Source organism: Silurus meridionalis, chromosome 8, assembly GCF_014805685.1.
Source record: "Silurus meridionalis isolate SWU-2019-XX chromosome 8, ASM1480568v1, whole genome shotgun sequence".
In the NCBI taxonomy this organism is placed as follows: Eukaryota; Metazoa; Chordata; class Actinopteri; order Siluriformes; family Siluridae; genus Silurus; species Silurus meridionalis.
In genome coordinates this window covers 24,305,730-24,319,519 of record NC_060891.1, presented here as the reverse complement: position 1 = coordinate 24,319,519, position 13,790 = coordinate 24,305,730, and the positions used below count along the sequence as shown (strand labels likewise).

Here is a 13,790-nt window from a genome sequence, read left to right as displayed (position 1 = left end):
CAAGTCGGGGCCATTTTTCAGACACATTTGCACCTCCTGGGGAGAAAGTGTGTGTTATTATATTAGAAAGAAGACAGTAGATCGGATCACAATTAAATTCATTTACACAAAATTCACATGGGATGTGACGTGTAAGGTCAGAAATTAGTAACCGGCTGTCTAATGCACTACCAAAACATCATACTGCACTTTTAGATACAAAACTAGTCAGCAACAGAACATGATCTGAGTGTCCAAGCTGAGTCGGGAGTTATTTTCTACTTGAACGTGAAATTAGCAGGTTTTGAAATTGCAGTTCAAAATTTCACAGGAGCATCAATAACATCACTGCAATCCGTATCATGACTGCCTGATTCACTACATTGATGCTATCAAACAATGAGGAAATCACACATGATTATTAGGACATACACTTCATTATTTTGGTTCAAATATTTATTTAAGCACCTTAAAGGCATAAAAATCCAAATTGTTTCCAATATTGATAAATCTAGTTGCTGAAATCTATTGAAAGCAGCACCTGAAGGGTTCTCCCGAACCACCAGTAGCATGTACTGATCCTAGTCAGCTTCAAACAGGGCCTCGATGATACTACATACAATATCGTATTATTTAACAGGAGGCTCTTGATTTCACACATAACCACATCAAATAAATATTTATAAACATACAAAGGGTTTGAAATGGCACAAGATTAACTGATACTGCTTTTCATGAGCTAATATGATAAAACAGAACATTAGAACCTCATGTTCTAAATATGTGTAGCCTGAGACAAGTTTACAGTGTCACACTTCATTCTTTATTTCCAGCGAACAATTAAGGCTTACACACACACACACACCCACACACACCAGCACATGTGCAGCTGTTTTCTGTAAAAAAAAAAAAAAAAAAAAGAAAAAAAAGAAAAAAAAGACCCAAGTTCAAACAAATCTTCAATCAAGATGTTGGGAAATAGACAAACAACACACACAGACACACAGACACACAGACACACAGACACACAGACACACAGACACACAGACACACACACACACACACACACACACCTCATCAAATCACAAGGCTTCGGTTCCAGTTAACGTTCAGCTTAATTACACTGCCTAGTCTCTTCCTTGCCACTTTGGCAGGCTATTTTACTGAAAATCATTAAACAAATGCTAGCGCTAGAGAACTGCATTTTAATCAGATTCTAGTGCAATTTTTTTTTTTACACGCAAACTGTTTTCCAAGAAGGTCAGCGCTGTAATAAAACCTACACTGAAGCCATTAGATGTTATCGGTCCTAACAACGGAGCTCGTCCTGTGCACAGTTAACGTGAAACTTGTGTACACTAGTAACTGTACATACTGTACATTACAGAAAATATAGCAAAATTTACCTTTCATATCATTACATTTGTGAACAAACTCGCTGCTCACAGTCATCGCTGATTTGCTTACAGGAAAATAAGGAGGTATGCCACCAAGAGTGTGTTTTTTTTAGTGTTGCTGTTCCTAACATTTGAATATAATATCAAATACAAACACACTAGATGGATGGTAAACTGATTCAGGGATGTTTTACAGGAGACAGCAGATGATTGTGACTTCCTTTACAACAACACACTCCCTACAGCAGCACATGTTGGCTGCTATTCATTGCTTTACTTGCAGCAAGACACCGATTGCATCAGACCACGTGATCCATCACCTTTCAAAAAGCTTGAACATCTCAGAGCCTCTGTGATCACTCACAGGCTGAGAAAACTGTCTCAAAGTGAGTCGAGGATTAAGACCTCAGAGCCGGTATCATGCAGCATGCCCTAGGCATTGTTTTTTTCATAGAGCAGCCAAACCTTCAACAAAACTGACACATTTCCATTAAAGTGATTGACTTCTTGTTTAGAATTACATCCCACCTCCTTGTTATATGGACATCTAGTTTTGGGGGGAAAAAAAGAAGACAACAAAGCTTTTAGATGTTTGTTTCGATGTTTAGTCACAAGCACTTCTGAAAAAAATACTATAAAAAGGATTAAGACCATTGGATTATCTAAATGATTTCTGCTTAAAAGGCTGCTTGATGCTGTAAGGAGCGTAGTTAGACTGCTAAATGAGTGTGTGTATGTTTTGAGTGAGCAAACACTTTGGCTATGAAACACAGATACTGAACCCGGATACTGATGTATTCAAGAAGAGAGGTTTTATTAACCCTCAGAGCCCACTTTTAGCTCATTACTGCCATCTTATCTATCTGCCTTTCTATCTTCTCCTTTCATCTGGCTGTCTATCTCTGCTTTTGTAGCCTCAGGGATAGAGAAAAATAGACAGCTTGTTTTTTGTCCAGTCTGTGGGTTATATCTTGATCCCAGCCACCAAGAAAAATACCCAGATTAGAGTATTTCATATCAGTTCCTCAGTTCAACCAAAGGTCACAACATAAGTGTATCTTAGAAGACAGAAACAGAGCAAATGCGGGGGGGTTTCTCTGTTTTGAAGGTTGTGTGTGTATATGTTGCAATTATTTTAGCAAAACAATCCTCAAACCATGGGCCTTGCTATGTATAACACATAGATAGGTAAAAGTGGGGACAGGTGCTTGTCAATTATTCAGTGATGTGAATACAGCAAACAAAGAAACCATATGTCTGATGGTTCAAACAAACAAACACACACACACACACACACACACACACACACAGCTTGAGAACCAGGTCATGACAAGAGAAAATCATGATGCTGTTTTCAGAGACAAGCAATGGCCGAACACAAATAGAGAGAAAGAGAGAGAGAGAGAGAGAGAGAGAGAGAGAGAGAGAGAGAGAGAGAGAGAGAGAGAGAGAAGGAAAGACAGGCACAAATGCAGACATAATTAAAGAAGTGAATGTTGATCCTCATACAGGAAGTCAGTTGGTGGGAAACAGGACATGAAGTGGGGAGCAACAGGAAGTAATGAAGTGTTTATGCTTAGGTCCCACCTCAATATTCAGCAGGTGTCAGCAGAAATGTAGTTGAAACACAAAAAACCTGCAGATCATATGAGTCTTTTACTGATCTTATCTTTGAAAGCACACACAAACAGAGCAGTTCTCAGAAAAGTGGCGAGATAAGCAAGACATAACAAACGATGATGTAGTTCAAGTGCACAACAGTATATACACACACACACACACACACACACACACACACACACACACACACACACACACACACACACACAGTCAGTCAGACGGATGTGCAAGAAATGTGTCTGTGGTATGAAGCTCTTTTCACACCACCACTTGGAATGTGATACCTTCAACAGGAAGTGATAGATAAAGAACACTTGAGACACAGATCGACACACAAATCCTGGGGACTCTACATGGATACAATCAAACCCGTTCTCTATATTAGGTGAGAAACCATGAAGTCAACGTAAAGTCAGATATCTTCTTATGTGTTGTATAAATTGCTCTTCTGCTTAATATATTGAGAATTGTCAGTGAAATGTCTGCACCATGAATGATCAAGCGCAGACAAGGTTTACACAACACTGGAAGGTGATTTTGATAATCAAAATGGAGGCCAAGGAAAATTTCACAGCACTGAAAGAAGCAATAAAAGAAAAGAAAGAAGGGCCGGGTAAAGAGATGTTCTGCAAAGAAAGCTAAAGCCCTTAGCACGGCATGTGTGCTCATGCTTATGTTAAATGCACTTCCTCTCAATCTCCCAGGTCCCCAAAGAATACAGACATGACTGCTGTCCTGCCTGCTCTCTGTTACATGATGCTTCCTCTTGTTAACTCACTGGCTGTTTTCTGTACATGTGCTTAAAGTGAGAGTTAAAGAATAAATAAATCACAGCATCAGACTGGCATCGCAGGATTTTTAAAAAGACAGTGTAAAATAATTTTTTTTTAAGTCCATTATGCATCCGGAGACAGACACTATATGGACAAAATTTGAAAAACCAGCCATACTGTAACTGGTACTTCCACGAACTGTTGGAGACACACAAGTGTACTGGATGTCCTTAAATGTGGTAGAATTAAAATTTACCTTCCCTTAAACTAGGAGACCCAAATCTGTTTCAGCATGGCAATGCCCCTGTGCACAAAACCAGCTCCATGAAGATGTGCTTTACATTGTTTGAACTGGAACCTGACCTCAACCCTATAGAACACTATTGAAATGAACTAGTACGCTGAGCCCCAGGCCTTCTTTACCTCACCAACACGCCCTAATGGGTGAATGAGCTCAATGCTATTCGGTATGTATGATGATCTATATAGTCCATTAGTGGTTCTGTATTAAATATCATAATAAATCCATCCCTTAAATATAACATTTGCTCCTAATCAGAATTTTTATATGTAAAAAAAATATATAAATGATAATATTTGTGATATCTTAGAAAAAAGTATTGAGGTGTGATCATATTGTCATTTTGCCCAGCCCTTATTTGTACTCACTCGTCCATCCAAAAGCCTTCTAAAAAATCTGCCTGTTTATTATTACAGACATCACTGGCAAAAATGACAAAGCTGTTGTTCTTATTTTTTTAATAAAACATGTATACTGAATAAAGATATAAGAAAATGAATAAATAATAATCTAAAGTTTAAGATGCTCTGCTTAGATGTTGAATTATTCACCACTGAACAGATCATAGGTATGAATATAAATTTTGAAGGTCCTTATATATTTATTAACAAATATGTCTTGATTTGTTGTTTTAAATTTTTTGTACAAATTTTAAGGTTCGGGCAAAAAATAAAATAAATGTTACAAAGGGAATCCTTTAATAATATTGCAATCCATGGTCAGAAATATTTGAAATATTAAAAAGGTGCACATGCGGGATGGGAATGCAAATCGTGGAGGATGAAACAACATGTTCAATGTTGCCAGGGTGGAATAAAAAAAAAGAAAATCCTTCATAATTTAAAAGGACAGCACTTCAAAAATTCCTCGTGGTGATATTTCAAATTTTATGAATTCACTAACACACTCCACTTTGCACCACTTTAATGAGTAGTGAGTAATAAGGTTTAACAGTCCCATTACTAAACACAAACACACACACATACACACACATGCACACACAAAACTGTCAGTCCTAAATCTGTCAGTTACAGCTGAGACAAAAAAATATTTTATATTACAGAGAGGTGAAAAACCACAAGGTCACGCATTCATTCTCTCTCTCCTTCACTCTCTCTCACTTAGCACCTTGGGTCAAAGTTATTAATTATAGAGCTGCAAAACCACTACAGGTGTTACAATAAAATGAACAGAGATAGACACACACACACACACACAACACCTACATCACACACCTGTACTTACACAAAGTAGGTCACCATGAACAACCTGTTCGAAACAAAGAAGGGTACATAACACATCTGCTCACCACTTCTGCAGAAACTTACACACACACACACACACACACACACACACACACACACACACACACAAAACCAAAGTCCATCATCAGCTAATCAGGAGGCAACGATAAAACACAACAGGCAACACAATCGGCTCTCTCGCGTCTGCCCCGGGAAAGGAAAGTCATTACGCAATACAAAGAGAATGAAACAATGCACAGGGAACGGTTCTGTTTATGAAAAAAAAAGGGCAATAAAATAAAAACGAGGCGAGAGAAACGGAACAGCTGCCATTCTTTAAACACCAAAGCTCTAAAGGGAGAAACCAAATAAGGGCTGTGATCAAACTGAAACCAGGGTTTCTCAAACATTACACCATCTGTAGCATGTTCAGATGCAACAAGTTCCCTATAAAAAAGTAAAATGCCATAATAATGAACATAATTAGTGCTGCTGGTGTGTTAAGTAAGACCTGTGGTCTTACTGAGAAAAGCCTGGGGCGTAGCTGGTGTTCCAGCTCGTCTCAAAAGTGTTCAGCAGCACTTTGTGCAGAATAGTCAGGTTCTTCCACTTCAGCCTTGGCACACCATATCCTTACAGAGCTCACTTTGTGCACACGGGCACTGTCATTCTGGAACAGGTAGTTCTCGAAAGTAAAAAAAAAAAAAAAAAAAAAAAGGTTTTGGTACTGGTGTATATAACCTAGTTATACAATATATTATAGTCAACTACAAATAAAAGGTTTATGAATAATTAGTAAAAAGGTTTATAAATGATTAGTCAGACATTCACACACACTTGATGTCACGATTTGACTTGAAATACATGCAAACGGGGAAACATCGTTCAGTTCAGAAAACAATTCAGAGACCTGAATATAATGAAAAGTTCCAGCACGTGAAGGGTTTTCCCAGGCTGCCACACCAACATGTAAAGACAGAGATGCACTTTCACTATATTATACTGCATGCTTTTTCCAACCACATTTTTCCTGTGGCTAAATATCAAGCAGCGTGCAATATAAGTCGTAAGATGCACAAGGCAATGACGCTATAGCGAGAAATGCATTGTAAAATGAGTAAACCAGAGCAATGTGATATAATCTTGCATAAATTGTGCTACAGAGTTTGCTCGATGAAATTTTGGCTCTGTGTCAAATCTGAATCGATGACCCAGTACACAACAGTCATCTCTAAACAGTCATATTGGCAGCGGGGCAGTTCACACACCACACACTCTATAATAAACTGAGTTTAAGCAAGACTCTTCTACTGAGGAGAAGGAAAATAGGCAGTAAGTGCGCTTATATGCCACTTCCGTTTGTGCGTTTATGTCCTGTGGTGTGCAACTGTGCGGCGCACTCACAGAGATACCGCTGATTAGGATCAGAGCTCAGAGAGCAGAGGAAGTAAGTGCTGTTATGAACAACACAACAGCTTTAGCGCTGATTAGCTGCTCTGTTCCTGTCCAAACATGTAGATCAATTTAAAAATAATTTGATCAAACTCCTGGTATACTAATATTCTGAGGAGTAGAGACAAGTTGTCATCTGCGCACCATTAGAAAATACAAATGCTTCTTTGATAAGATATTTTGGATTTTAGTCTCCATGATTATTTAGTGCAGACAATCGAGATTCATTGGACCAGGCCTACCTGGGTTATTAAGGCAATGAGTCATCTGATAAACTTGGCCTGTCTGGATTTAGACGTGATATCTTCTTTCTGAGCCAACACTGACACCGAGTCAATTAGGTCAATGAGTCAGAAACCACTGTGGCCTTTCAATACTCAATCAACCACCAACCTGTGTAACAATGAAACTATATAATAAACACCAAATAACTGCTGATAACTATTTGCTATTTTTCCGAATAGATGCAGTTAAAGGTTGAGAAAATATCTTAACATTAATCAATGCTCAGGATATTTTCAACAGATTGGGTTTTTTCCCCATCGTTTTAAGAGCAGTGTTACCATAGTTAAAGATCCGTGCTTGGTCACAAAAACAAGGCCTTTAATCACCAAATATATATTTCTTTTAATTACACAAATGTTGAGGTTGAGCTTACCTCTTTTCACATAAACTGGAGGTGGTAGCTCACTGGTTAAAGCATTAGGCTTTGGCTCATTAGTTGAAATCCCAGCACCACCAAGCTGCCACTGCTGGGCCCTTAACCCTCAGTTGCTCAGTTGTGTAACTGATAACTGCAAGTTGCTCTGGATAACGCCGTCTGCCAAATGCCATAAATGTTAATGTAAATAAACTCCAACAGGATACTATACTGAATTGACTGTAACCCCACATGAAAACATCTGCTCTACTGGCTTCTGTTTCTTTTTCAGGCTATGATACCTTCAGATTCACACATTATGAATCCTTATATCTGAAATTCTGCGAGTGAGAATCTGTTCTAGGAATGACAATTTTAGCAGGAAAGGCGTCAAGTTTCTTAAGTGGCGAGTCAGATCTCATCTATTCTTTACCAAGGAAAGTGACACCGTTTGCTCGACTCGTGTTTATTTAATTGAATTCGAGAGGTGTGAAACTTTAGGCCTCTAAAGTGTAATGCTGAGCGACAAGTGAAATCTACAAATATCAATATGGACGTGTTTGTTGGAAAATTCAGAAAAGTTGATACTGATCAGCAACATATAAAAGTAATAGTGATTCGGACCAGTCTGACTTTTCTGCAAGGGGTTTATGTGAGCTAATCAAGATGGAGAGCTCTGCCATCACCAATAGTGCTTCAGTGTTCAGGAAAACAAACAAAGTCCTCTGCTTATGTTAAGAATAAATATGAGATCACCAAATCCTTAAAACTTTCCCTCTGACACTAATTCCTTGTTTTCATGTCTTACTACACCTTCCCTATCTATTCTTTAGTGTTTCCTGCTGTATCTGTTCTTTTCCTCCTTTCCCCACCATCCTGTCCACCACTTTCTCCTTTTCCTATAATACATTGTCTTTGTGTCCCGTTTCCCTTTTTAGTTTCTGCTCCTTTTCTTAGTGTCCCAACATTCCATTTGCCTATCCTTGCATCTCAATTTCTCCTTAATGTGCTATTCCTGTTATTTCTGTCCCTTCTGTTCTCATGTCCCCTTACATTTGTTATGCCTCTCTGTCTCCTTAATTCTGTCCCTATTTCCTTACAATGTGATCTACTCTAATTTCTGTTCTCTAATTTCTGTACTCTAATTTCTAAGTGTTACTCCCATCAAGCAATCATTATAGCCACTTTACCCTCTTTATGTCCTTTTCCACTTCATGCTTTCCTTTACAATGTCTATCTACCCGTTTCACCTTATTTAACCCTTATGCCATTTGCCACATCTGTTTCTCTTTTTATAGTACGCTTTCTGTAACTCCCTTCATTGTTCTTATATCCATGCTTCACTTCACTCTTATGAATGACAAAAAAAAACACTGATATGAAAACGGCTGTTTCACACCTGCTGAGGTTTACATACTGTGTAGAAGTGCTGCAGAACTATAGCAGTGTTTTGAGCTTTAAGGAAGCGTGGAAGTTCTCAGAACTCCCCTATGCCTTGTCTACCCTGTTTCTCCACCCGTCTTTGTATGTCTACTGATACCAATAATTCAACTAGGGCTGCGGCGATTAATTATTTTAGTAATAGAGTATTCTGCCGATTAGTCAAATGATTAATCGAGTAATCGGAGAAAAAGTTTTTTTTCTACTTTAAAGAGCAATACAAAATATACAGGGGAAAATAAGAGAGGTCTCCTGAAAATCGCTTGCAAATTGCTTTAAAAGAAAGTCAAAGCACTGTACGGTGTTTTCTTTGTTTAGTTGAAAATGATCCCAAACTTTCTGTTGTGTTCTTTGGCCTGACTCTTCTACTTGCCCGTCACTGTTCTCTCTACGTTCTTCCATTTTTCATTATGCAGCGACTTCTGTGTTTACCTGTCCAGGGGTCTCATTTATAAATGTATGCATAAAACCAGGCTGAAAACATGAGTACGCCACTTTACGTGTAAAAGTTTGTGATTTATGTAAAAAGATTGTCGACACAGCGTGCAACCTTTGCGTGGAAAGTGGCGTACACGTTTCTAGCCTGTTTTGTGCATACGTCATGTTTATAAATTACAAAAGTTTAGTATAAAATGCTAAATGAAGCATCGAGGCAAATGATTTTGCTTTTTTCTATTCGAATTACTCACGTTACTAGCGAAATAATGTTTTACAATCTGAATAATTTCAGTCCTAAATTCAAGCTGAGCTTTACACAAAGCAGCTGATGCCATGCCATCCAGACGGCCCGAGGTCGATGTGGGTGGGTTGGGGGTGGGTGGCGGCACATTTAAGAGGGGGTTACCAAAAGCAATACAGACACTCGTGTCAAGGCAGGACAAAAGCACCCTTTCGCCGGGCCAGATGCCGGGCCTGGAGGCTCGATCTGCCTATGCAAATCACCAGGGGCACTTAGATTCGACAGAACAATGGTGCAACACAAGCAAGCCAGTACGCAATGCAAATAATGATAAGCCAAAATCAAAGAGCAATCTGTAAACTGCGTCAATGCTTTACTCCAAAACGTACAGCCATGATCATCATAAAAATGGTCATTGTTTTAGGTCAGTTCAATAGTCACGAAACGAACCCAAACTTCAAATCTGTGCTCTAAAACATTTACTACATGGACCGTTAAAGAAAACACTAACCGTGGAACTGATCTGTGTGAGTCATCTACCAAAAGAATGGAACAAAAGCTCAATTTGTTACTTTGATTATGTGCTTCAAGAAAAAAGATTTTGACAAAAAAAACAAGATTTTTCAGAAAACAAAAACATCAACAAACTCACATTCCTTAACATGAACAATGTATAAGCGACTTGGAAAACAACCACTTTCAATATAACATCATTTTGCTCTTCATCAAGAATCTTTGTTGGATAGAAGATATTCACTGTGTGACTGCACCTATAGTAGATTTATGGCATTTGGCTTATGCCTTTATCCAGACAGACTTGAGGAGAGGGTTAAAGATGTTTAAAAGTCCAGCAGTAGCAGCTTGGTGGTGCTATGATTTGAACTCATGACATTCCGAATCTTAAGTCCAACATCTTAACCATTGAGCCTCCACTGAGCCAATACTTCCACTATTAATACGACATTGATCTTTGCTGGAGTGACAAGAAAAAAACAGATGCTCTGGCTCTTTTGTTTGCTAAGGCTTAACATTGAGACCTGTTAGCTCTCCAATTGTGTTTTGTGCGTTTCTCCAATTAAACAACTGTCATTATAAGTGTATTGGCAGTAACACTGTTAACAAAAACAATGATAACAAAAACTAATAATTAATAACAATCAATAACAAACAGGACCGGATTTATACTGGTTGTGTTCCTGGGTGAAGTTTTCCATTAATAATAATATAAGGACTGAGTGTGTGTTTGTTTGTTTGAATGCTTGTATTTTTTTAAAGCAGGGGACACAATACCTTCATCTGACATTTAATATTACAATAAACAAAAATTCATTATTTTTTCTATTTTCAACATTGTACATTAATGCTGTTGTACAATACATTGTACAATAAAGACATCCAAACTATAAAAGAACACGTATGGAACGTATTGAACAAAAAACGTGTTCAAACACAGCAGAATATGTTTTATATTTTAGACTGCCCAAAGTAGCTACATTTAGCTTTGATGAAAACTTGGCAAACTCAAGGCATCCTCTCATCAGATTTACGAGGTTGTGTTAATCGCTATTTCTTCAAGAAGAAGAGTGATAGAGTGCTGCATCAGATGACCTGGCCTTCACAATCACATGGTCTAAATCCAATTGAGATTGTTTGAACCGAGTTGGACTGGACAGTGAAGAAAAAGCAGCCAACAAGCACTCAACACCTCTGGGAACTCCTTCAAGATTGTTGGAAAACTATTGAGATAACTGACTGAGAGAAATCCAAGCGTGTGCAAAGCTGTCATGAAAGCAAAATGTTACTACTTTGAAGAATCCAAAAATATAAAACATATTCTGGGTTGCTTAACATGTTTTGGTTTAGTACATAATTCAATACGTGTTCTTTCATACTTTGGAAGTCTTCGGTATTAATGTAAAATGTTTATTTCAATTTAAATTATTACTTTATTATATTATTTTTATAACACTAGCACATTATAACAAATTCCTTGTACATGCAACTGATGATACTTAGCAATAAATTTGATATTTTTAAATTTGATTTTTATAAAATAATAAAAATAAACAAATTATATATATATATATATATATATATATATATACACACAAATATATAAAATATACATATATGTATATACACACATATACATAAACATATACACATATACATATATATCCACACACATATAGATATATATTTACACACACACATATATATACATACATGTATGTGTGTGTGTGTGTGTGTGTGTGTATATATATATATATATATATATATATATATATATATATATACACACACAAACAGATAGATAGATAGATAGATAGATAGATAGATAGATAGATAGATAGATAGATAGATAGATAGATAGAGACGCCACACAAAGAATTAGAAATGATTAGCATTACCACAAGGCAAAAAAAAATGCTTATTATATTGTTATTGTTAGAAATGTCACTGTTAACCAAAATAATAATTATGACCATAAATAACCCCCAAAACAAATACAAATAAATAAATAAGCAGCAGTTTATGCAGAACACTTACCCTGGGCTTTTCCCCCCAGAAGATTCAGTTCGTTACAACAACAAAAAAAAAGGCTTGGAGCCGGTTCAGTTAGCTCCGGCGGGTCAGTACAAATAAAATGAATAAAAAAAGAAAATAGAAATAATAAAGAATAAAGCCCCAGAGTACAGAGTGTGCTGGCTAACAAAGCCACCTGCTAACAAAGACAGAGGTGCGAGTAGTCTCAGTAAGCGTGTCCGGCTGGAATGACGGGCAGGACAAGACCCGGATGTGCTGCGGGAATAACGGACGGGTCTCGCGCACGATGACCCGAAGACGCTCACGCGTACGGTTAAGGGGATTTAAAAATGGTAAGTGGCGGGACGCTCGTGCCGCGTCTCAGCTCCTGAGGTCTGAACATAAACAGATGGTGGTGTGGAGTCTAGTAGTGGGCGGGGACAGAGAAGACAAAGCGTCACTGGGTGACAGGGCATTCTGGGAGATGTAGTTCAGTGAACAAGCGTTGCTAGCTAGTAAATTTTTTAACTAGCTAACTGTCTTTTTTATTTATTTATTTGTTTGTTTTCTTAATTGTAAAAACCAAACATTCCAAATAATGCAGTCCTTGAGAACGCTAGTCCACATGACTCAAGTCTAGCGGTCAGGAATTGTCATTATTTAGGCTAGCTTGTACACATTGGAACAAGATTTTCGACTTCGCAGACTATTAGATCGGCCCAAAACAATCACCACGGACAATTTTACACTCGAGTCAGTGAAAAGTTGATAACCTCAATCATGGACATTTGGTGTCACCCAGATATGGATCAGTTCCCTTTTGAGTTTTCCATGAGATGAGGATGAGAGTCTCCACTGGCGTGCTTTTTAGGGATGTACTTAGATACCAATTTATAAATGTATAATTTACCATTGGAGCAAGATGTTTCCACAGAATACCACACAACACAACACACCACATAAAGTGCAAATATGTGACGATGTTGGACAAGTGTAAACACCCCTTACATAGGCTAGCTTGTATACACTGGAACAAGATGTAGTTTCCACAGAACACTGAAGTGGCTGAACACGATCACCATGAACAGTTTTACATGTGAGTCTCCATCAGTGAACAGATGATAACCTCAACAATGACAAAACTATAATGAATGGACATTTGGTGTCATCCAGTTGAGGATTGGTTTCCTTTTGACTCTGGTTTCTTTCAAGGGTTCTTTGGGGACTTTTTTGCCTGCCACTGTTACCACTGATTTTACTCTCTAGTTAGGTTTTTATCTACTGTAGCTAGCTGTCTTTTTTGTTTAATTGTGAAGACCAGGGAACTGAACATTCCCATAATGTAATTCTTGAGAATTGTAGTAAAGTCCGAGTGACTCACTCACACAATCACTTTGAAAAATCTCACACTTGAGTCTTCATCAGTGAACAGTTAATAACCTCAACAGTGATGGAACGATAATGGATGTGAATGGACATTTGGTGTCACCCAGATGAGGATGGGTTCCTCGTACCATTTCAGGGAGTTTTTCTTTACCACTTCAACTCAAGTCAAGTGGTCAGGAACGGTAGTTTCTCCATATAGCTTGTCTTGTATACATTCGTGCAAGACGTTTCCACAGAACACCACAGCAGCATGACACACTACGTCAAGTGCAAAAACATGAAAATGTTGGACAGGTGCAAACACCCCTCAGGTACACCCTTTACATTGGTATTCTATATATCTCTGTAAAGCT

General features: G+C 37.9%; 1 protein-coding gene across 4 annotated transcripts in view; it reads right to left on the bottom strand.

Annotated features, from left to right (window-relative positions):
• The window catches only part of peli1b (pellino E3 ubiquitin protein ligase 1b), a 45,720-nt gene extending 33,245 nt beyond the window's left edge, over nucleotides 1-12,475 (bottom strand). For 3 of the 4 annotated variants that reach the window (XR_006926667.1, XM_046855575.1, XM_046855574.1), the window contains exon 1: nucleotides 12,076-12,475. The gene's annotated coding sequence lies outside the window, so the exon portion shown is untranslated. Of the gene's footprint in view, nucleotides 1-5,315; nucleotides 5,339-12,075 lie in introns of those variants that run through there. The other variant, XM_046855576.1, reaches the window with a different exon arrangement.
• Between the last annotated feature and the right edge of the window lie 1,315 nt (nucleotides 12,476-13,790).